General features: G+C 37.3%; 1 protein-coding gene across 5 annotated transcripts in view; it reads left to right on the top strand.

The window, feature by feature from the left end:
- Positions 1-23,286, top strand: part of FOXP2 (forkhead box P2) — a 407,335-nt gene that overhangs the window by 7,028 nt on the left and 377,021 nt on the right. Inside the window, exon 1 of one of the 5 annotated variants that reach the window (XM_050324238.1) lies at positions 2,927-3,001. The exons of the other annotated variants lie outside the window; for them this stretch is intronic. The gene's annotated coding sequence lies outside the window, so the exon portion shown is untranslated. Of the gene's footprint in view, positions 1-2,926; positions 3,002-23,286 lie in introns of those variants that run through there. 5 annotated transcript variants of the gene reach the window in all.

Here is a 23,286-nt window from a genome sequence, read left to right as displayed (position 1 = left end):
ATTCTCATGACCTAAAAATGAAAACACGAAAACCTAATGCAGTCAGGTGTGCACAGACTACAGAGATACACGTATCTGCTGAACTGTTGTACTTTTCAAATGTGTCAACATTTTCATCTTTGTGGAATAACATCTTTAATTCAGTAAGGAATAAATAACACTATGTATACAGCAGGGTGAATATAAGAGAAAGTGTGCTGAGGACTCCTTGATATGTGGCAAAAATCGTTCTTCATTAAAAGTCAGTTAGTGGAATGTATGGGTGCTAAACCTATAAAAATATTAGGATGGAACTTTGCTGAAGATCATTATGCCTTTGTGCAGAAATTCATTCAGACCCATTTATTACCAGTCTTGAATGCATTTAAATTACCTTTAATGTTATGATGATGCTAGTCAATTGTTCTCAGTACACAATAACTGTTCGGCTGTACATTGAAGAATATGTATGGTCAGTGATTCAACAGATAACCATATTGAATATACAGAGGAAGTTTCACATGGTATCAGTAACTCCTTGCACGTTCTTTTGCTTAAGAAGAAGAATTAAGTCTATTGGGACAGAAACTTTAATATATTTTGTGTTTAATTCTATTTTAAATTTATAAAGGAGTTAAAAGTGTGGTTAGCTTTGGATGTTCTGGATCTGTTCTTGGCCCTCACTTTATTATCAACCAGGAAAGGGTGTGAAGTATACTTGAATTACCAGAAATGTAAATCTTGTGAATTACAATATGGAAACCTTTTAAAAATGTTGGTTGAGGGTTTTTTGTTGGGTTTTGTTGATTTTGCATCTGAGAGCCAGATCATGCTCTCGAATCACAGAGAAGCCAGAAGAATGGTAGAACTGCCCAAACATTTGCATATAGCTTCAGGACAGTGCTGGGTGAGGAAGCTGATGATCAATCCAGTGTTTCTTCTGTGAAGCCATGCATCTTTGGAAGTGGTGTGGATTTGTGTCTGTGCCTGCACTTGTGTCTGCACAATGTCTCAGGGCTCCTTTCTTCATCTGCAGCTTTTCAGGAAGGAGACCAGGGCCTTCAGAAACAAAATGAATGTATCCACATATATTGACTGCATCTCAGGCTATGGGACAGACAACACTCTTAAGAAGAGTGCAGTTAGTCCTTGGTTATAACAGTGAATGCCTTGAAACAGTGTGTTTGAGGAGTGTGATTCTCCTAGGCAGTAGATGACCATGCTGATGAGTGTTTTACAATATGAACAAGGTGTTTAAAGGGTTGTGGTGGAAAAACCTGGTCTTCCAGTCTTCCTTCAAAAAATGAGGGAAGTGTGCTTTCAGACTAGGTTTGCATTTGTTTCCAGACAACGTGTGGCTTGCGGCATTGGTGTCTTACTGTGCTCCAGTTTCAGATTGTCCCCTGAGGTGGTCATGGGGTCTAGGGGTGCCTGGACTGGCAGTGGGTTCTGGAGTGGTGAGTGATGGAGTGGCTCTATCTGCTGGTAACAGCTTACCACCTGTCAGGACTCTACTTAGATTGAGCTTTCTGGCTCCTGTGGCATGCAGATGCTCTGCTTGTGTCTTGACCAGTCTCATCCTTCAGGGGAGGACATGCTTAAGACAATGGCCATATATTTCTGTTGAAAAATTCAAGACGTTTGGCACTAATCTCAAGCTTTCTGAAGCTGATTTGAAGACTCTCTTTTTTTGGCTTAGGCACCAAGGTTGGTTGATGCTTTCTATGAGTTTGTATGTGCCTGTGCAAAACAGGTTTATGAGGCTGAGGAGTTACCAGCTACTTAGCTGTTCTTCAAGGCCACCTAGAGTGAGAATGGTGATGAACTGCTTGTGCATATTTAAACCAAAGCCATGTCTTTTCAGGTTTTCTTTCAGTACAAGTTCTAATACCAATGGTTTCATAGGCCCTGAAGCAATTCACCATGAAGATGAAAAATCCATATCCAAAATGAATTTTTCATAACATTTAAATATTTTGAGGGATTCACTTTCATTTATTCACAAAATAGATCTTAAAAAGTACGTCAGTCAGGTACATAATTTGGGAGGATTGCAAGACATTCCTAAAAAGATGAATGCAAAGACTTGTTTTACATCAGTGGTGTCCAACCTAATCAGCCAGGCATGGCAGCCAGGCATGTGTGAACTTTGTCAAGAAAGGGTATGGCTATTGGTTGGACCTTCCTCTCACTTCTTGAGAGGAATTATTTGATTGTCCCTGCAAAGCCTGAGAAAGGTGGCAGATGGAGAAAACCATGTACTTGACCAGTCCTACTGAGCTGCAGGCTGAGCACTCGCATTTTAAATCTTTGTGTGACTCGGTAGAAGAATACATCTATATTATTTGATTATGTGTAAAAGTGGAACCTACTGTCCTGGACTTAACTAAGGTGCTATTTTTAACCTATGTTTCAGTGCCTGTCTTCAGTAACTGTAATGAAATTTTAAACTGAAACTATTAGCTTTATTATACATAGGTACCTGCACATTTTGTGAATCAATAATACCAAACCTCTAATTATACTTATGTATAATTTAAAAATAATTTTATAAATACTCTTCAGTACCCAATGACTGACATTTAGGTCTTTGTTCCTAACACTAAATTGCTATCAGAATGGGGAAGACACCATTTTTTTCAAGTCAGTGCTAGGCATACACATTTGAATTGCTTCAAATTCACTTATCAACAAAATTTCCTTTAGCTGAATTTCTCTTCATCTAATACCCAGATGATGAGTTGGAGCATAATGTGACCAGAGACTATTAAAAATATCTTTCTCACTGTCACCTGCAATATTACCATAATTGGAACTAAGGAGTCTACAATTGCACAATATTTATGTTGCAATCCAAACTGACACAGCCTGGAATGCTGTGGTAGCAAAACAAGACACAGACCCAAGCCTCACGCTGTGTGCCTGGGAGGGAGTGAGCTGCTCCTCTTGGAGATCTCCTCCAGCAGGGACGTCCCAGGGGTCCCCCTGCTTCTCTGTGGACTGGGGAGACCAAGGTGGCGAGGTAAGTGCTGGCAGCCTGGCTGCGGAGAGCAGTGGCTGGTGGTGGGTGTAGGTGATGCTTTGGGTCAGGCTGCAAGGGTGGCTGCTTTGCTAAGATGGGGGGCTGTGGTAAGAGATTGCTCCTTCTTTGAAGCCTTCTAATTGGGATGGGCTCTTTTTTCTCCTGACATGTTGGGGGCTTCTTTGTTAGGAGGTGTTGTTTGGAAGAAACACTTTTAATGTGTTTACTTTTCTTTGGCGCTTGGAAATATAGAGTCCTTGTCCAGTGTCACTTTTAGTGCCCAGATCGCTGTAGTCACAGTGAAACCAATGCTTTTCCCTGCTGCACCTCTGGTAGGCTCTGCAACAGCTGATGAACTTGATCTGTTGCTCATGGCCTTCACTGGCAAGCGAGGTTCAGTATATTTGCCTTTGACTGACATGCTGAGATCTATGGCCGTGACATATCTGGTCAACTCTTTAAGCCTTTACCTTTAGCATTACTTTAACCCCTCAGGGCTCAGCTGCTTGCAGCATTTAAAGCATGGCAAGAGGTTTTATAGCAGAGATTTGACTCAGCAAGACTTGAGCTACATCTTGCTGAAGATATGAAATACAATTTGTAGCTTATAATTGCTGCCTAATATGATCTTGGACCCTTACTTAAAATCCATTTAACTGATACTGTACTTTCTTTATAGGGTTATTATTGGGAGCCAACCTTTTCTTGTGTTGTGGTTAAATGTACAATGTAATAAAGGTGTTTTCTAATGTGTTTAAGAGTTGGAAGATGTGTTAGAGGTAACCTTTATGCAGAGAGTTTTATATAGTTGTAGTAAGGAGAACAATATTAAAATCCTGAACATTAGTACCATCTGAATGTAATTTGTTCTCATTCTGTTTTGTGTGTGCCTGCTAGTGGAAGATGGTACAGTATTTAAAGAAAAATCCATGTTGTTCTCCAGTATCTTTCTTATAAGTAATTATTAACCTAGTGCAAATTACTGTCTTCAGAAATTTGTTGAACTTTGATGCATACAAAAATACAAAAAGTGTATTAGATATAATAGATAAATCACAGTGTTTTCTTTTGGTTTCAAGGAGAGGAAACTAAATCCAAAATTTCAGGCATAAAACTGAAATCAGAAATCTTTACTTTCTTGTTTAACTTCTGATAAACAGGTATGGCCCAATGTCTACTGGATGTCTCCAGGAATCACTAGCTTATAAGAGATTTAAAGATTTATTTTCCCGAATGACACTTTTGATCTAGGGTTATTAGTTTGTCTGCGTATGATTGCCTTATAGAAATGCAGGTTTGCTTAGAGTTGTAAGGTAAAATGAAGTATTTCTTATATTTTTTTTCTTAACCAGATACCTAAGTATATATGTAGAATTTGGTATACGTGGAAAGGATTTCAGAACTTGCCTCCCTGTGCCCTTCTTGAAACGGCTTTAAACAGTTGTGAAGGCAATCATAATTTCATACCACAAAAAGGGTCAGAAAAAAAAAAACCCAACCCCCTGAAAGATGAGTGTCATAAGTGTGGACAGCCTTTGTTTGGTTTTGTATTTTCTTTTTTCCCTTGCTAGTGTAGAAAACTCTTTCCCACTGTTCAGCATATTTTTTTTTCCTCCCCCCACTTTTTTTTTTCCTCCCCTTTTACCTCAAGGGGGCATTGTGGGTTGGAGAGCTGGAGCAGGTTTTGCATGTCAGGCATAGAGCTGAAAAATACTTATTTTTCTTATGTTCATTAAACTGCTGTCAGAGCTGAACACATCCATACGCGTGTAGTGGGCAAGAACATCCATACGAGAAACAAACATTGTTTTTTATCTTAAGTAGGTGGGGAAGGGGGCAGCAGTCATGACTTACGGTATTGAAAAATTAATTGGTCTTAACGTTGTAAAGAATGATGATAATGTAGACGTAGTGCCTTCCTGAAATTTATAAGTATAATTCTTGGCTCAGATGTAAACTTCTTGTGGAACTTTATGATAGAGTTGCCTAATCTCAATGCAGTAAAGATAAGTTCATTAATGGTTATGAGGTGTTGATATAATTAAATAGAGAATGCCAGTAAATTACCTTCTGAAGTTGAATGACTGTAAACTCTGGTCTTCTAATTTAATCCATCTACTGCTTCCCATTCACTTGCTGAAAGGCTTTGTAGACTGAGAAATTAGCCCTACTCCAGGGACAGTAACTGTGAGAACTAAGTTGGATTCTCTTAGGGGAGAGCCTTGGATAAGGACTAGAAGTGTTTCCTTAATATAAGTTAATACTGGATGGGAAAAGCAGAACAGAAACATGTTTTTACATTGCTGATCATATTCAGTGATTACTGTGTTTCTCACTAACTGCCTGGATTCTGTGCCAGTTTGTGGCAGCCCTGAAACTTGCACAGAAGGAAAATTAAGAAGCTAACAACCCAGTGAAAAAGATACTGTTGATATGAGAAAAATTAGCTAAGTCCATTTCTTTGGCTGGTGTTGCAGTATTGCTCACATCTGGCTTTTGGGTTGATATAAACAAATGTTATCATTCTCTCAGTAGACAGTGCATTTTCCTTGTAAATTATTTAAGTGTGTGCAGAAATTATTTCTGTAGAGAAATTAGATACCTCTGAAATTAGCCTTTCACACAAAGGGTAGTTTAACTGCATGAGGTAAGTGTTCACTCTACACTTTTAACCTGAGCTCTTAAGAACAGAGATGTATGGGAAAATACATCCTTTAGGAAAGTGTCAGTATCTTATCTTGGTGGGTTGTTTCTTTTTGCAAGGTATTCCTCACCTAACACAATTTTTTTCTGTTACTTGCTTGATACTGTATTGAGGTGTAACTGTAGCATAACACTTTGAGCTCTGAAAGGGACTTAGAGTCATAAAAACATTTAGTTGGAAAAGACCTCCAAGATTATAGAGTCCAACCTTTGACCAATCACCGCTTTGTCAGCTAGATCATAGCACAAAGTGTCATGTCTAGTTGTTTCTTGAACACCTTCAGGGATGATGTCTCCACCACTTTTGTGGGGCAGTGTGTTCCAATGCTTAACAACCGTTTTGGTGAAAAAATTCTTTCTGATGTCTGACCTGAACCTCCCCTGGTGAAACTTGAGGCCATTTCAAGGTGAAAGTGCCATGGAAATCCAGTTAAAAAAATAAAAAACCAAACAAACACCAAACCAACAAAACCATATAAAAAAAGAAAAAAAAAACCTGAATGAAAAAAAATCATTGATTGTTTTGATTTCGAGAAAAGATTCTTGTTGCGTTAACCCCCAAATCATCTTTTTGTTTCAATTATAGAAAGAATGGGAATAGTTTCCTTAAAAACCTTCTGGAAGAGACCTGTCCTTTTGGTATTTCCTACAGTGTATCTACAGGCTTAATATGGATATGATATTTGGAAGGTGAAGTCCTACTATTGCTGAAGCCCATCAACTACATTTTGTTGCTTCAAAGCCTTCTGTACATTTTGAGTATAGAGGTGGTGGTTTGTACTGCTTGGTTTGTCATACAAGATTTAAGGGAAAGTGAATTAGCTACTATTCAAATGCTCGTAATTCATTCTGGTATTTTCCAATGCTTTAAAATAAATTCTTTGAGTTAAAGTTACTTCACATATGTGTTCATCTTGTAATAAGGAGTGTGTAAAATAGCTAGTAACTGTATCCAAAGTGCTTCCAGCTCTACTGTGTCATTCCCACAAAACCTGTTTTGCATAAATGAAAATTGTACTTCTTGATTTTACTTGGCAGATCTGAAGTTCTTACTGTAAATACCATTCTAGCAAAGGTAAACTCTCCCAAAGAGACCCCAGCTGTTAGCTGTTTTGCAAATCAATGTGATATACATGGTACTTGTGACTAGACTACTTTGATTCTTGCATCATTGCTTCTTCAGTAGCTGTAGACTCCAATGTAGGCCTGCATTTTTGTTCTTGGTGGAAAGAAATAAAAAAATCCAGCATCATGAATATATATAGTGAATAGCTGCACAAGCTGTGTTTTTTTTCTGTCTTCGGGTTGCAATTTTAACATTTTGAAATCTCTTAAAATTCATTATACTTGAAATAAAAAAAGCCTTTTCTGTGACCATTTGCAAAGTTTTAATTTGTTTTGAGTGCTGCTGTTGATCTAGAGCTTTTGCTCATTTAAGGTTGATTAATTGCTTTTGCCACTTTTGTTTGCAGTTCAGTGTAATCTTGTGCAGACCATTGTAATTTTTTTTTAGTTTAATCTTCTACTGATGGTTGTATATTTGTATGGGATTTTAAATTTTACCACTAATAACTCAAGGATTTAAATAAACAAATAAATAAGATAGAAAACAATAACAAAAGACTACAAACTGAAACAAATGCTTACTGCTGCAGATTTATTTCATGAAACATAATTTCTGCACCTGCTGTAGATCCTATTGTGGAAGCTTTTGTTTTTATATGACTTTTTTTTTAGAAAGAGAAAAAGATCATCCTGCTTTCATTCAAGTATCTTTACTTAAAGCAGATTTAATAGAAACAAGACAAGAATAATAGGCCTATCTCTTACATTGAATATTTTTTAAATGTGTATGCTTTCTCTGATAATTACTATTCACTAAGGCTCAGTACTCTTTCTTTAAAGGATAACTGTTGTCTTACCTGTAAAATGGATGGATGAATGTTGAGACTAAAGTCACTTCATGAAAAATATAAAATACAATTCAGATATGTAGTTGAGGATACCTGTGGCTCATCTGCTTTGCTTCACTGCCTTTCAGAAAACATAGACTGCACCGAGTGCTTGGGTAAGTCACGCTGATACCGTGTGACGTACACTACAAAGGATAATTATCTTACCGATAAGTTACTTGGGTAACTTGGCCCAAGTAGGAGCCCATGATTTTCACCTACAGGATGAAACCCAGTAATGGCTGATGATGCAAAGGAAGAAGGTGTTACAGTTCATCTTTGGAAGTGTCTGACTATGTGCTGCTCTTGGAAGGTAGAAACTTGAAATCCTGGTACACTGCATTTCTCTGCTGTCTCACAAATAGATGTGTGATTGACAAAAAAAGCTATGTTGCCACTATGTAATGGATAAATGGATAATACATAACCTACCCCCAGCATTGGCAGTGTACTAATTTTCACATAGCTACATACATAATGGGCAGAAAAGTTCTGAAATCTTAAGACAGGCCAGATGGAAAATATGTTCAAATTAAAAGAAAAAAAGAGGCAGGAAGAAAGAAATATAATTCTGATGATAATGAAAGGATGAATAAGAGGGGGGAACTTCTCTTCTTCTCCATTTTTTAAGGAGACTAGTTATGGTTTTTGAACTTCTGGGATTATGATGCATTTTCTTTGTTATAGAACTGTCAGAAAACACAAAGGTTATATCTGTGCAGACAGATTAACTTACTTCAAGCTCTCCAAAGTACTTTAAATCATTTCATGTTCAACAGTAAAAAGTCTATAGGTTTTGGAAAAATTAGAGCATTATAGCTGTACCTTATAGCTGTAGCCCTTCTGGACAGACAGGACAGGGCTTTTGGATAAGAACTGTTGGCAAGGCATGTGACACCTTGTACAGTGACAGTGACTTGTCAGGGCTGAGGTGCTAAGCAAGTGTGCCCCTGTAATCAGGCTATGAGATACTTTTGGAAGCTAGAATATGGGTCAAGGAAACCTTCCTTTGCTGTAATCCTTTCTAATCTTTGCTTTTGGAAGTTTTTAAGAGCACTGCTAATGCTGAGGAGTGTGGGTTTTTTTCAAGTTTTCCTTCCTCTTGTGTTTAAAGTGGATCCTAATAGTGGAGGAGATAGTTCTAGAAAAAGAGTATTTTGTCAAAGAAGGAGGGTCCTAAAAATTCTACCTGACTAGAGGTATACCAAAAAGTGAAGAAGCTGCATAAAATACAGTGGTAGTACAAGAAACCACCCCATTTTTACCCAAATGATTGTACAGTGGAAAGTGCCTCATGTCAGCTGAAATGTCAGATGTATCAGGAAAAAGTTAAAGTGGAACTTGATTTCTGTAAGGCTAAAGATTCAAGTAATTTGCTTAGGGATGCAGTAGAAAATCAATCTTATGCTTGAAAGAGGAAATGGTAGCCTTCAAGTCTCATTTCATGTTTTGTAGCTGATTGCCTTTTTTTTTTTTTTTTTTATCTGCCCCCCTGCTTTTCCTTCAGTACTTAGTAATGCCCTTTGGTTAACTCCATTATACCTTTGAAAAACTTCTTGCAAAGCTCAGCTGCTTTGGCTTGTTTGCTGGGTAAGCTTTGCTGATATTATTATAAGTAATAGGATGTGTAAAAACTTCCCAAACCCAGTGTTACAGAATCAGGCTATTAAAACTCAGTACCCTATATGTTCTGCAGTGTGCAAGATTTCCATCCTTTGCAGCTGGGTCTCATCAGAGAAGACTCTAGAACTGCATTGATCTTGCATGCTGCGGGGGAAGTTGGTTTGGTAGGAACACAACTCAGCTTGTGAAAAGAGCAAGAGGGATGGGACACAGTTTATGGTTTGGAGGTGCGTCTCTCATTTTTTTTTTTTTTAATTTATTTTTATTCCACAGGGATAAAAATGTGAGAGAGGGATGTACTGTATTTTTAGATACTGAAAATCTTTGAAGATCTGATTCGTGAGTGCGACTTGAGACTCTTTCTCCCAATTGTGTGTTACATGGTAACAGTTTCCTTGCTTTCGCTTCTGTTTTTATTGGATGGTACTGCTTCATTTCTTCCAATAACTTTGATTTTAGGAATTTAAAAAAAAATAGAAGGAAGTAATACCGAATAATAAGAGGTGAAGAGAACAGTCTTATATTTTTGAAGGTTTTTTTTTTAATAACTTGGAGGTGTCATGAATATTTGTTACTTGCTGGTTCATCAAAAATTTTACAAAGTGGAGAGGAAATATGCCAACTGGTAAAACAAATATGTGATTAAGAAGACAGGAAATGATACTGAGCAATTGAAATAGTATATGAGCCCTTACAAAAAAAAGCATTTAAGTACAAAGAAATACAAGGGGGATACCTCAAGAGATGTTGTTGCTCATTTTACTTTCAGTAGCATGATCCAGATCAAGAAATGTTGCCTCTAAAAAGGTGTGTGTATATTTATGCCGGCTAATCAAGCGAATATGACATTTTATATTTAAACTTGGAATTTATACCCTTGGATGTATAAAGATATATAACTTACAAAGGAATAACAAAGCTAGATGTTTCTGCCTAAATGCCTTCCTTTTTTTTTTTTTTTTTTTTTTTTTGATACATTCTTGAAAAGCTATATGGAAAAGAGACTGTATGGAGAGGAGAAACTTGATGATAGAGAACTGTTGATCCACCTTATGAAAGCCCACTGGGAACAGTGTTGTTTTTAACACTGCAAGTGGTTATTTGCAACAGGACATTTTTAAGGACTTCAAAGTAGGTTTCACTAGGAAACTTCAGATTGTGATTTAAGGACTTTCCTAACGCACACTTAAATTTGTTGAGGGAATTATATGAGCAGTACCTTAGAACCAGGAATATCAGTGTTGGTTTGACCAATAGTTTTTCTTTTGAGAGAAGCAGTAGAGAGCCTAGTGTGCTTATTGACATATCAATATTCATTAACTCCAAGCCTGTCCTTTGACAATGTTTTAGAGACCTGGATGTGAACTGGAAGGCCACCACTGGGTGCAGTGCAAACACAGAACCACTGTGAGTCCCAAACCAGATGTAGGACAATTTACATATGTGGGTAGGAACAAAAGCTAGAAATAGGCAAGGGAAGACAGAAAACCAAGGAGTTATCATAACATATCAGCAAATAATCAGTTTCAAAATTTTCCATAGGTCTCCTGCCAAAGTAGTTTGAAAGAGGTTAATCGATTAGTCTTGTGGACGTTCACAGTCATGTGAGGTGTCAGCCTGGATAAAAAGCCTGAAGACACTTAATTGAAAAAATAACACATAGATGATGGAAGCTGGCAGCCTGGATGTAAAGGAGAAAGGAGTTTTCCTCTAGATATGGAATGAGAGATGATAGGTAGCCTTTGACGTGGAAGATAAGTGATTAATATATAATGGGATACTGGATTTATGTCAGTGGAATGAGATTACATTTGTCAAGATTAGAACAAAAGATAGGAACAAGATCTGAAATAAGAGCAATGAGAGTATAATAGCTGTACAGTTTGAGAGAAGGGTAATTTAAAGGTAGTTTTTGTAAAGATCCTACAATATTTGCATGTAAATCTTTTGGAAATATGTGAATCTGGACCTAGATGCTTGTGTCCAAAGACTGAGAGAGATATGTCCCTGTTTTTGGCCTAAATGAATGGTAATACTGCTCAAGGAAGGAGGCAAGAAGAATGCTAATTAGAGGAGAGTATACACTGTCTTCTAATGGTACAAAATTATGGTTCAGCTTAGAGCAGCAGTGTGCTGTTAGTGATAAGGGGAGAACAACCTGCCCCAGATCAGTGGCAATTTGGTGGGGTCCATAATCTTTTTGAGGTCCTCCTTTACCAGTTCTCTTGTGGAAGAGGATCTTTATAAAGTTCTTCAGATGTTATTGTTCTTCGCTATATCACTCTTTAGTGCCAGCATTTGCAGCCTACGGTTATGCTGAAAACGTATCACACCACTGTTGAAGAATTACATGTTAATGCAATTGTATTAATACACATAGTATGTAATGTATGTATTAATACTCATAGTAACATGCTGAAGTATTAAGCTTTTCAGAGCCGTAATTGACTTGACTGCATTGCTTACCAGTAGTTATGAAGATCAACCAAGTTGAATGCCAGTAGAATTTCTACCATGGACACTTATTTTACGTGTATAGAATTTATTCTTTCTACTGGGAAAAATGTTTTGAAAATTCTTAGGCAAATCATCTCTCTCCATATACAATGTCAAGGTATTTCATTTGCTTGTTTATAGAGAGATAGAGGAGACAACAATACTATATAGTTCCTTTTTTTTGACCTCCACCCTCATCTCTCTATGGATGTCCTGAAACAGCCAGGTCTGGGCCAGTTCTGATATTTGGGTCTCTCATGTTGCTTTTGCTATCTTTTATTTCAAATGCAAAATGATGGAGTAGAGTAATGTGAGATAGGTCCAAAATACTGTGAGGTTCCTTTTTTTTTTTTTTTGATTGAGGCTTTATGCTAGAATAGAGCAAATATTGTACTGAAGTTTGAAACTGATTTTATACCTTTTTACTTTGGTCAGATCCGTTGTATATTTGTTAAAATTATCTTCAGTTTTGTTTTTTTTCTTAAGAATTTCCCTTTGGTGTGTTTCCATCTGAACTGTATTAGAGGAGTCTAAAAAGTGGACTTTTTTCTCTTTGCTTGCAGACTTCTGACTACATCTGCCCTCTGACACCCCACCAGAGATCGCTAGGTACAGTGCTTTGGGATTCCTGACAGAGGATTCTTGCTAATCCCAGTGAGAGTGTTGCTGTGCCAGTTCAGTCACTGAGGACTGCTTGATTACCTCCCCGCTGCCCATTGTCCTTTTTTCAAGTCCTGAAAATTGTTCGTCAGATTTATCACTGCTTTTTAAGAAAGTCTTCATGAGCATGACCTGAGGTTTTACAGGAAATCTTGAAATAAAAGTAATAATATTGTTATACATTCTCTCACATTCAGCCACACATGCTATCACAAAAGTAGCCTTGAAGCTGTTTTAGTTTTACAGCAGAGAGTGTTTCTTTTCATATCAGGTAATCCGATCTGCTGGGGTTTTTTCCCCCTTGGCTTTGAAAACATACCTTTATATTAATAATCCTGGAATTTGTGCTGAAAGTTGATTGCTCTAGTAGCTGATTGGTATTCGGTGACACTAAATAAAAGCTCAAAATTTTCCTTTTTCCTTTTCCAATATGAAATCTATCAATGTGTATTTTTAGAGTTCACCATTAGTGGATGTATAATCTTTGTGGCTGCTTTTATTCTTGGCCACTGGGAGTTTTGCTACCAGCAATAAAAGACAACCTCCATGTTGTACTGCACAGTATAGATATTGTAAATTTTGGTCTTGCTTTCCATTGATCTGGGTTGCCATATGGGAATCATATTCAGCTGATCTTTATTTCCTGAGTCAGAAATTCTGTTTTACCCATCTTTGGGGCTTTCAGCATTTATCCTCAGTGGGCTGTCAGGTATTGCACATGAAAGGAAAGGTTCAAAGGCATATAAAGAAGGTTCAGGTCTGAAATGTTTACTTAACACTGTATTTTTTTTTTCTTTTTACAAACATTTTCCAGACTGGAGGATCAGCATGAAACCTTAATAAATTTTAGACTTTTTCTTCTCTATTATGAACATTTTACACATACATAATTTTGGTGTAGCCTGGAACACATCAACTGTATACTTGCTAGTGTAGGTTTGCCAGCAACAATATTAACAGAATTGCAATTATTTTTTTTAAGTTAATAAATTATTTTTCTTGGAGGACTATTTCATTTCATTTCTGTTTTTGTTTCTGGAGCTGCCTCTAACAGACTGCCATTGTGCTACAGAGAAACCTGAAATTAATTGACTATGCAGCTTTTGATTAATATGATTTTAAAAATAAAGGTACCATCCTTTCTCTTTACAATGTCATTCCACTGAAAGAAATGAATTTGAGGGAAAGTGAGAAAGAGCTTGTTGTTGCTCACTTGTTAAGGTACTACCACCGATGAAGGAAACAGTCACAATGTTAACAGCTTTTGTGCCTTAAAGATGTAATCTTTTGTGAAACAAATACCTAAAATTCAAGGGATTTTAATCACTTGGGGGCAGTGATACAGAGGCTCTATATCCTATTAGTGTATTTTGGTTTTTTTTCTTTCTCATTTGTACTGAAGTGTATTAAAGACCTAGCATACTGGAGTGTGTCTGATGTTCCACTTCCATCTTCAGTATATCTCATTTTCCTTTTCTCTTTATCAACCAAGGAAATAATCAGGGATCTTGATAACCCTTACTATATTTGTTTTCTTCTGGCCTCTTTCTTATTCTTTACCAAAAGGATATAGAACACTAGGATTGACTCAAAGTGACTATTTTTGTCTAGAAAAGGTGTATTTTGGGTGTACCTAGGGTCATATTTTGTTATTGAGGAAATGGAAACAGAGGAGAAAGAGTCAATCGAAGACTGAAAGGAAGGTGGTGGTTCCCCCATATCTCCTTTACCTTTCACACAGCAGCAATCAAGAATAAAGCTGTTGAGGAACTGTGCTCTCTCACAGAGACCTAGACTCCCAGTTCTGCTCTTCTGGACTTGCATGGCTTCTTAATCATGAAGTTAGGCTGCAGATTTAGCTCACTGCTTAGTGTTCAGTCATGTCTACCTCCTTTTCTCACTCTGTGCTCCATCCAGATAAGCTGGGAATGGCAGCTAGGGAAATGTCGCCTCACAGACAGCTTGTTTTAAGTTGACAGGTTACCGAAGCCTCCAATGGGTCTTCTTTTCTCTTGTCTTCCTTTTTTTGGGTGTTTGTTAGTTTATGTCAGCATTGAAACATTGCACTCTCATTCTGCTGGTTCAACTTTCCTCACTGCAGCAAAGATGGTTATGGCTCCTCAGCTGTACTGGCTTTCTCCTCATGTTGGCTTAAGGCTATGAGACATCTCCCATCCAGTCCTTCCCAGGCTCCTGTTCCACTACTTCTCTTATTTTAAATTGGGAAGAAAGGTAAACCATGATCTTGTTGGTATCATGCAGATGTGTGGATAACTCCTATGACTGGAATGTTGGAATAAAAAGACAGGCAGAGGAGATGAGGAAGGGGTGTTGCCCTCAATGTCAGTGACATTATCCAGAGTGCCTGGAGCTCTGCCTGGGGATGGAGGAGGAGGTGGCAGAGGGTTTATGGGTCATGATTAAAGTGAGGGAAGGGACAGGTGATGTTGTAGTGATGGTCTGCTACAGGGTGGCCAGCCAGGAAGACCAACTGGATGAGACCCTCCACAGATACATAGGAACAGCCTGGTCCTTATGGGGGACTTTAGCCTCCTGATATCTGTTGAAGGGACAACACAGCAGGGCATAAGCAATCCAGGTTGTTCTTAGAGGGCATTGATGGTAACTTACCTTTCCAAGTGATAAAGGAACTGATGACAAGAGGTACTGTGCTGGACCAACAAAGAGGGGCTGGTGGGGAGTGTGAGGCTCCAAGGCAGCTTTGGCTGCAGTGACCATGAAATGGTGGAATTCCAGATCCTTTAGGCAGTGAGGAGAATGCACAGCAAGCTCGCTACCCTGGACTTCAGGGGAGCAGACTTTGGCCTCTTCCGAGATCTGCTTGGTAGAATACCATGAGATAAAGCCCTGGAGGGAAGAGGGGCCCAAGAAAACGGGCTAATATCAGAGGATCACCTCCTCCAAGCTTTGTGAGGTGATTTCCCCCCACATGTTCCTGGTGGGACATCCTTCCTAGGTCCAGATGGAACAAAAACATGTGGCATTTGTTTAATCTTTTGTCACTGGGCTTCTGCCAAGAAAACTGAATGAGAAGTTATCTCTGGTATCTCACAGCTGAAGCTGGGGTCAAAACAATTCTAGATTTTATAACCTTCTATCAAGCACTCCCTAGACAACACTAGAAAATTCACTGAAGTATTACTTGGAATAATGATAAATTGTCATAAAACTCATTGTGAAGTACTGTGAACAATTGTGACACGCCTATTCAACAGATGCATAAAAACTCCAAATGTGTCTTTCTGTGGGGATTTATGTGGATTTAAGATTTTCTCTAAGCTAGGACACTGCACTATCTTGTCAGCTGGTGATACAGTTTTCAGAATCCATACCTTTTGCAAGCTATATATTCAGTACCGCTCGTGTAGCACAACTGTATGTGAGGATATAGCAGCTGAAAATGTAAAGTAGGCAGAACATGCTATCTTTATCTCTGTCATCTCCTCACAAGACTTTGGAATAAGTTTGGTGGTTTTGTATTTATTTTCAGAGTTCTTGGCCTGGTTCCTCATAGGCTCGGGAGTAGAGCCTGTGCTGGATCACAGGGCTTCTCCAGGAAAAGGGAGCTCCCAGTGATGGAAAAGCTAAAGATCCTCTGTGCAGAGTAGAGATGTTGTTCAAGAAGCTTTCTATAAGAAATTAAGACCACCATGATTTTAATCATATTTCACTTCTAATACAAAATATTTTTGAGTATTTTTTTTTTCATTGAGTACATGGGAGTTTATTTGTATGTGTGTTCTTAGAAGAAATCAACTTTCCATTAGCCCCTAGGACAAAATAACCCATGGAAGCAGAAGAGAAAAGGGCTTTAACAAAACAGGACACTCATCTGCATATTTCTCCCTTGTGGGAAGACCAGAAGAGAAACACGTTATGGTGACAGAACGAGGTACATTCAAATTCTGCAGTAATGACCATGATAATACTGCAAAATAGTGTATTAGGGTTAAAGAAACTGCTGTTTTGCAGTAATTATCACAGAAACAATGTTTGTGTAGATCAGAAACATATTATTAATTAACAGGAAGCTGCATCTTAGAAGGTAAATTATGTAGTAGGAGCTGAAGTATAGCTAACTAATAAAAGCAGTATGAAAGAAATTATTCTTTACATGGTGGATAGGAGCCTACTTGACAAAAATATGTGTGATATTTATCTGATTGTTCCAGATCTAAACTTTCTTTTCCAATCCATATATTCATGTTTGGGTAATAATTGTAATCTTGAGAGTGTAAACTTGCTACTGTGATATTTTCCTGATTCTGCTAGTAATCTGGAACACCAACTCTATCCTTATTCCATTTTCTTTATTAATCCTTTTTTAGACACTCATTCTAAACCTAATAATGGTCTTTAAAATTCAGCATTAACAATTTCATTAATGATAACTTTTCTGGCTGGGAAGGGGAGTGTGATGATTGTCAGGAACATCAGCAAGAAGAAAAGTGGAGATTGAATAAATGCAAGATGGGCAAATGGGAAAAGAAAAAAACAGATTTAAGAGGCATAAATATGGTAATTGTAAAGATGAGCATATTTTTACTTTGATGTTAGACCTAACAAGCAGGTAGTGGAAAATTATTCAAAATATAGTTATTTTATTATAGATCATTTTCCCTTCCATACTTTCATTCAAAACATACCACTTTTGATGGCAGGTTATGGGCAATTGATTGTGTTCCTGTACTTGTATGCCAGAGTCAGCACCCAGGAAGGAGTTTGACTCTGTCTGTAAAGTAAGTGTGATGCCTTCTACTTGATTTCATCTTTCTGCTCCCCATCCATGTTTAGCCTACGCTCGCAGCACCACAACTGAACCCTCATTCTATGCTTGTGCTTTATGCTCTTCAGTGCACTGACTGGTTCCAGTCAGTCTTCCAAAGCCCTGACCTCTGTTCAGCTTCTCAGTGTTGCAGGCTGTCAGCTGAGTTGAGTAAACTTGTGCTAATCAAAACAGATAAAAAGCCACAGGAATTTATTAAAGCTTTTGCATTAACTTAAATAATGCACTAAGAAGGAATGGAGTATTAAACAACAAAATCAGATGATAATGAAAGGAATCTGCAGATTTTAGTAGTAATTTTCATGCATCTATATAAATTTTGTTTAATTTTAATAAAATAAAAGTGAATCCCCATTAACTGTAATGAAATAAAATTAAGCTCTCCTTGACTCACATTAGGTAGTCAATCAGCACTATTATTTGAAATCTCATTGAGCTCAGTGTATCTGCAAGGACAACAGAATTGTCATTTATGGTGAGGGAGCTCTGTTGGTAAGAATATAGCAGGACTAGGTCTATTTTATCTGGAAAAAAGGGGTTGCCTATTCATGGGATCCATGTGATGTGTGCTACAGAAGTTAAAATGATGCTACAATTTTTTTTAAGAATCTGTTTTGAATCTGTGTGTTAATACATTAAAACTGCCCTGGACAAGTCATGTTCCAGCTGAAAGTTTGATTAATATTTTTGGGAAAGATGTAATTCGCATTTGTCATGTTTCAGCCTAATAAAAAAGTCTTATTTGGCTTTATTTTCCTTTTATTTATTTTTTTTCCCTAAATCCATTGGCTTTATTATGCCAGATCATTACTAGCTTTACTTTCTATGGCATTTTATCATAATGCTCTTTGAGTATAAATAAACTCTGGTATGCTAAACCTAATAGCAATTAAACTGGAAGTGTTTGTGTTTCATCACTGTGAACTTCGCAGAAATGTTTCCATGACAACCTCCATGCTAGTTAAGGCAACCAGAGGTGATCAACAGTTTATATACTTTTTTTCTCTTGTAAGAGTGGAATTTGTGTTGACAGTTCTGGCCTTTAATGGCACTTTTGTACTGTGTGAAAGTATTTGTTTACTAGATCATATGCTGTTAACTGTCAGGCTGAGATAGAGTGACTGCTTTTGATAAAAGGGCTGCATTACATCTCTGAGTCTGTGAAGCTCTTGTACTTTAATTACTCACATCAGTACAAAAGTATCCATTTGCTTGACTGCACTTAAAAAATTAGACTTATAAGTTCCAAAGCATTAATGGTGAGTTAATTTTTTCATTTATATTTTTTGGAAAATAGTAATCTAAAAGCTGCTTCATTGTTTTAAATTTAAACTATTCTATGTAAAGTGATAAAAATCACATTCCATCATACAGGGTGAATTGTAAATGCTGTAATTATTGGCACTGTGGATTAAGATTTCTGGGCTCTGTTTTGATATGTAGCTGATGAAGGTCATTATGCTGAAAGCTGAAATGCACTAGTTATGTACTTTGTTAAGAAAAATACCATTTGAGATGTTTTGTCTCCCAAGTTTTAAAAAATGCTGGTGTACCTAAGATTTGACTGTAATAACTGCTCTGAGTGTAACATAATACTAGTACAGGTAGACTGTTGTGTATGGTGCATGTCTATCAGATAGTTAGAAGGCTTTCAGAAGGAAATTGTGAAATTTTTTTGTGTGAAATATTTCTCTTCATGGTACACTGTCTATGTAGAGCATCTGAAGATGAATGGAGGAGTTATTATGTGATCTGACAATCAGTTAATAACTGCTACTACAGCAGGTGCATTCACTACCAGCTGTAGGTTTGAAGGCATTACCTGTGCTGAGTTGAACAACTTACTTATGTTATGTGTCTGTTCATTGTCAGGCTGATGGATGAGTGTCTTCTTGAATCTTGACTGTGTGTGTAGCACAGGATCATTTGGTTTTGATTAATTGAAAAATGTGAGTATTTGGAAGGTACTGCAGGGTCTTCCAGAAGTCTGTTTCAAAACAAAGACTAATTATTTTGTTTTGAAAAAGACCTTGGTTTGGGGGAGCATAATATTTAATAATACTCATGTATATTCAAGTATGAGATAAGTTACTTGTTGCATGTCTTGCACGTAAAGGCATCATTTATATTCAAGACTCCAGTCTTTTGGATGTATAATTCATTTTAGTAATTGCTTGCAGAATGTTTATTATTTCCAGTAATGATACCATCAGTTTTTTAGGCAATTGATTTGCTCTTCAGTGGTCTGTTAAAACCAAGAGGAGTTGCAATTGCCCAAGTTAAGATTTCTTGTGCATGTGTATGTGGATGCCATTGCTTCTGCATGGTGTGTGTGTTGTCTGTTGAGTCAGAAGTTGCTTATATGGTTGCTGACAGTTCATGACTTTAAGAAGGGAAATGAACTGTTGAAGTTAGATGCCTAAATTCCCCAAACTTCAAACTGTAGACGGATGACTTCTCTCTACACTATCAGTGTAAGATGCTACCTTTACCACATTACCTTCATACCATCTTTTGGGGTTTGTTGTGCTTTCCTTTGTGTAGGAAAGCTGGGGTATTAAGGAGAAACTTCCCAGAGAAGTAAGGGGTGAACAAAACTACCCCTATGTGCACTCTTTCCAATCCCTGACCTGTTTTAGCTGGAGGGCTTGGTCTGTAGTGAGGTGTGTGCAGTGAATATAGCTACTGTCCACTAACGCCCTTCAAATTTTTTCTTTGGTCTCTTGGAAAGTAATTAGATACAAATTAAGTTGATAGGAGTTTCAGTTCAGATCAGCTTGGTACTTCAGGTCTATGTTAGGTAACTGAGCTAAACAACCTATGCTAAATCAGTCTACGTGAGTACATAGGCATATGCAGAATCCAAAAATCCAGTTTATAATATCCTTGCAGGTAAAATTGTGTGGGTTACTAGAAGGAATATACTTTATTATAGTGTTAAGAAGCAATCTTTATTTTTTGGTGGTCACTTTGTTGTGAAAGATTGTGTAGTACTTAAGCATATGATACAAATAAGCACTCTGTGCTTGTTTCACCAAATTAGTGTTTATAAACAGTAGTTTGTTATCATGTTTGAAGTAACACACTGTAATCTGTAATTGTTGGGATTTTTGTAACTATGGTATAAAGTAGACACTGCCCAAGTCTGAATGGTGACTCTGGTGATATGACACAGAAGAGTACTGTGGATAGACATGAACTGGGATGGACAAACAGGCTATTAGCCCTAAAACTTTTTTTCTTTCTCAGGAAAAATAAATTCATATTGGAAAAGCAAAAGAGAGAGGTTATGAGTGATGATCAGGAAATGGAAAGCTTATTTTGTAAGATGAGACTACGAAAGTGTGACATGTTCAGCTTAATGAAACAAAGACTGAGAGAGGGTGTGATATTTCTTTCATATTTATAAGTGTGTACAGAAAGGCAGAGAAGGCATCATGTAGGGGGAAGAACCATTTAAACTAAGGGACATTGTTAGAACAAGTACAAATGAGTGTAAACTAGCCTTGGATAAATATGGGCTGGAAGAGAGAGCATTTAAATAGCATGGGACCGGAGATTTTGAAGAGGGAATCTTATCAACAAAACTGGCATGATACAGTTGCTTTAGCAAAAGATTGCACGAGGTCAGTCAGATTGTTTTTTCTGTTCTATGGCCATCTTCTTGCCTAACTGGATCCATAAACCCCCATGCTTGCTTGTTCCACAGTACTATGAAAACTTGTAGATGAAATCTTAGAGAAGCCTTTTAAATTATTTTGCTTGTTTCAATTCCAATACCTGTTTAATTCTTGGGTAGATTACTCAGTTTGTTTTCAGATAAGGTGCTTCTGTGTTATTGACAATAATATCCTGGGACTTTTTAAACTTTTTTTTTCTTGGTTGTTTTATATGTATAGGAGTACTGCTTTTGATTTTTGTTTTGATTCATCCTGTTGTAGTTGTGTACAAGTTTTAACCAACCTAAATATCTTGCCTTTCTCCCTTTGGTATTTTCCATGCAATTGGAAAGATAAGGTTATTATTGCCATACTCCTCATAGTTTATTCTCTAACCAGTCTGTACATTTATTTAGTTCATTCAAGCCTTCATTTCCAATTTATAACTTAAGTTCCTGACACTGTTTTTTTAAGTTTGTCAGTACTTTGTGATACTCAAAATGTAACACGACAGAAGTTATCTAAAGTAATTACTGTGGGGACACTGCATCAAGGATAGAAACACTTGAATGAATTTTCCGACTCTTAGTAGTCAAAGAAGTCTTGTTGACAAAATGATATAGGCTCCTCATCTGAGGCCATTCTGCCACTGTGATCTCATGCTTAGATGTCTCTTCTTGATGTGAGAAGATCCAGGAGACTTAAAAGAGAATATCCAGAGATGCCCTCAATCTTTTGTTTTCTTGTCCCCTCTGTTTTTGATAGATATAATTCCAAAACCTCTTAGTCTATCACCCTGTGCTGATAAGCCACCTTCTGTGACAGATATCCAAACAGCACAGTTGTCCTTCTTTAAAACATACTTGTTTGTATTCCTTCAGTGAATCCTCAGTAAAAAATGACAGATTACTTTCCCAAATCTTCTCTCCTCACCTACTAGAATTCAGAGGCTCTAAAATCTCATGGTCAAAGGTTTTTCAGAGATTATTTTTTTCCTAGGGCTTTTCAGATTTTAAAAGAAAGTCCCTCATGTTTCCTGCTAAAATAGACTTCAAAATCTTCTTGAATCTGCTTCAGAAACTAAAACAATGTGCTGAATGTTCTTATAATCTGACAGTTGCTAAGGTTGCACTTCTAGTCATGCAGTACTCAGTTGCTGGACTGTATTTGCAAAGTCCTGATAGGCTCTCTGATATGGCAGCATAATGCATCAAATTAGACTCTGTCACCAAAACAAACTAGACATGCATATGAAGGGGAAGAGAACTCTGAAGATTGCTTATTCCAACTGCCCTTCTTAAGCAAATTAGAGCAGGTTGTCCTGGATCTTCTCTAGTTGCATTTTGAACTTCTACAGGAATGGAGGGTCTTCAACCTTGATGGAGAATCTTCAAAAACTCTGGGCAATCTATTCCATCATTCAGACACCTAACAGTAAGAATGTATTTCCTTATGTTCAGGTAGTTATATTCAGAAGTTATTACTCTTTGTCTCAAGAATGCATTTCCAAGAGATTGGCAGATACATGTATATCGTCAGGATAACATTTTTTCCCAGGATTTAAAAAACTTGACTTCCAATATTTTCCTCAATCTGAAAATGATTTTAAGTCTTTCCCTTCCCTCCAGAGTATAATACATCTGGAATAGAGGTTCCTTCATTGCCTGAGCATCAAAGGGATTTTGCTTTTGTATGGATGCAATCACTCTCTTTAGATGGCTTCCAAGACTTTATGTCCCAGTAGCTGTCAGATACAAAGCTACCTCCATGCAGTCTCAAAATTGCAGATTGAGCCAGTGCTTTGTGGTAGTCACAAAGTGAATTCTCCTTTGAGTATAAGATACATCAGTGTCTCACTGTCTGTATTAACATCGCTTAGTCAGGGATTACTTGGAATCCTGCCCAAACTTCACTAAGTTTCATTGGAAGGACATCCAGAGTCTATGACTCTCATGTTTCTTCATGAAAGAGTTTTGGAGCCTTGCTTAGGTGACAGACTCATCACACCGACCTCAAAATAATTGGTTCTATATTACTGTTAGACATCACTGATGGTGTGAATAATGTGGTTTTCATTTATTACCCAAGAGATGTTTATTACTTGTGGTTTATTACTCAAAAGAAGAAAAGCTGACTTTTACAAATTTTCCGTATACACAGTCCATGTATATATATTACTTTGGGCTGTTCCTCTGTTTTCCTCAGTCCTTTAAAATACCTGTCTTAAAATTTTTAAAAACTGGAATGAACTAAACATGTCTGGCTGTGTGATCTCATATGCCAAGTGAGAGGAATGATCTACTCATAGTCTTTACAAAAGTTACAAAGGTAAAAGCTCTTACTGAATTGTATGTTGACTTGCAAGGCAAACAATATATTGTCTGA

Source organism: Myiozetetes cayanensis, unplaced genomic scaffold (assembly GCF_022539395.1).
Source record: "Myiozetetes cayanensis isolate MyiCay16 unplaced genomic scaffold, myiCay2020 scf3, whole genome shotgun sequence".
Lineage (NCBI taxonomy): Eukaryota > Metazoa > Chordata > Aves > Passeriformes > Tyrannidae > Myiozetetes > Myiozetetes cayanensis.
The sequence above is the reverse complement of the archived record's forward strand: the minus strand, read 5'-3'. Positions and strand labels throughout refer to the sequence as shown.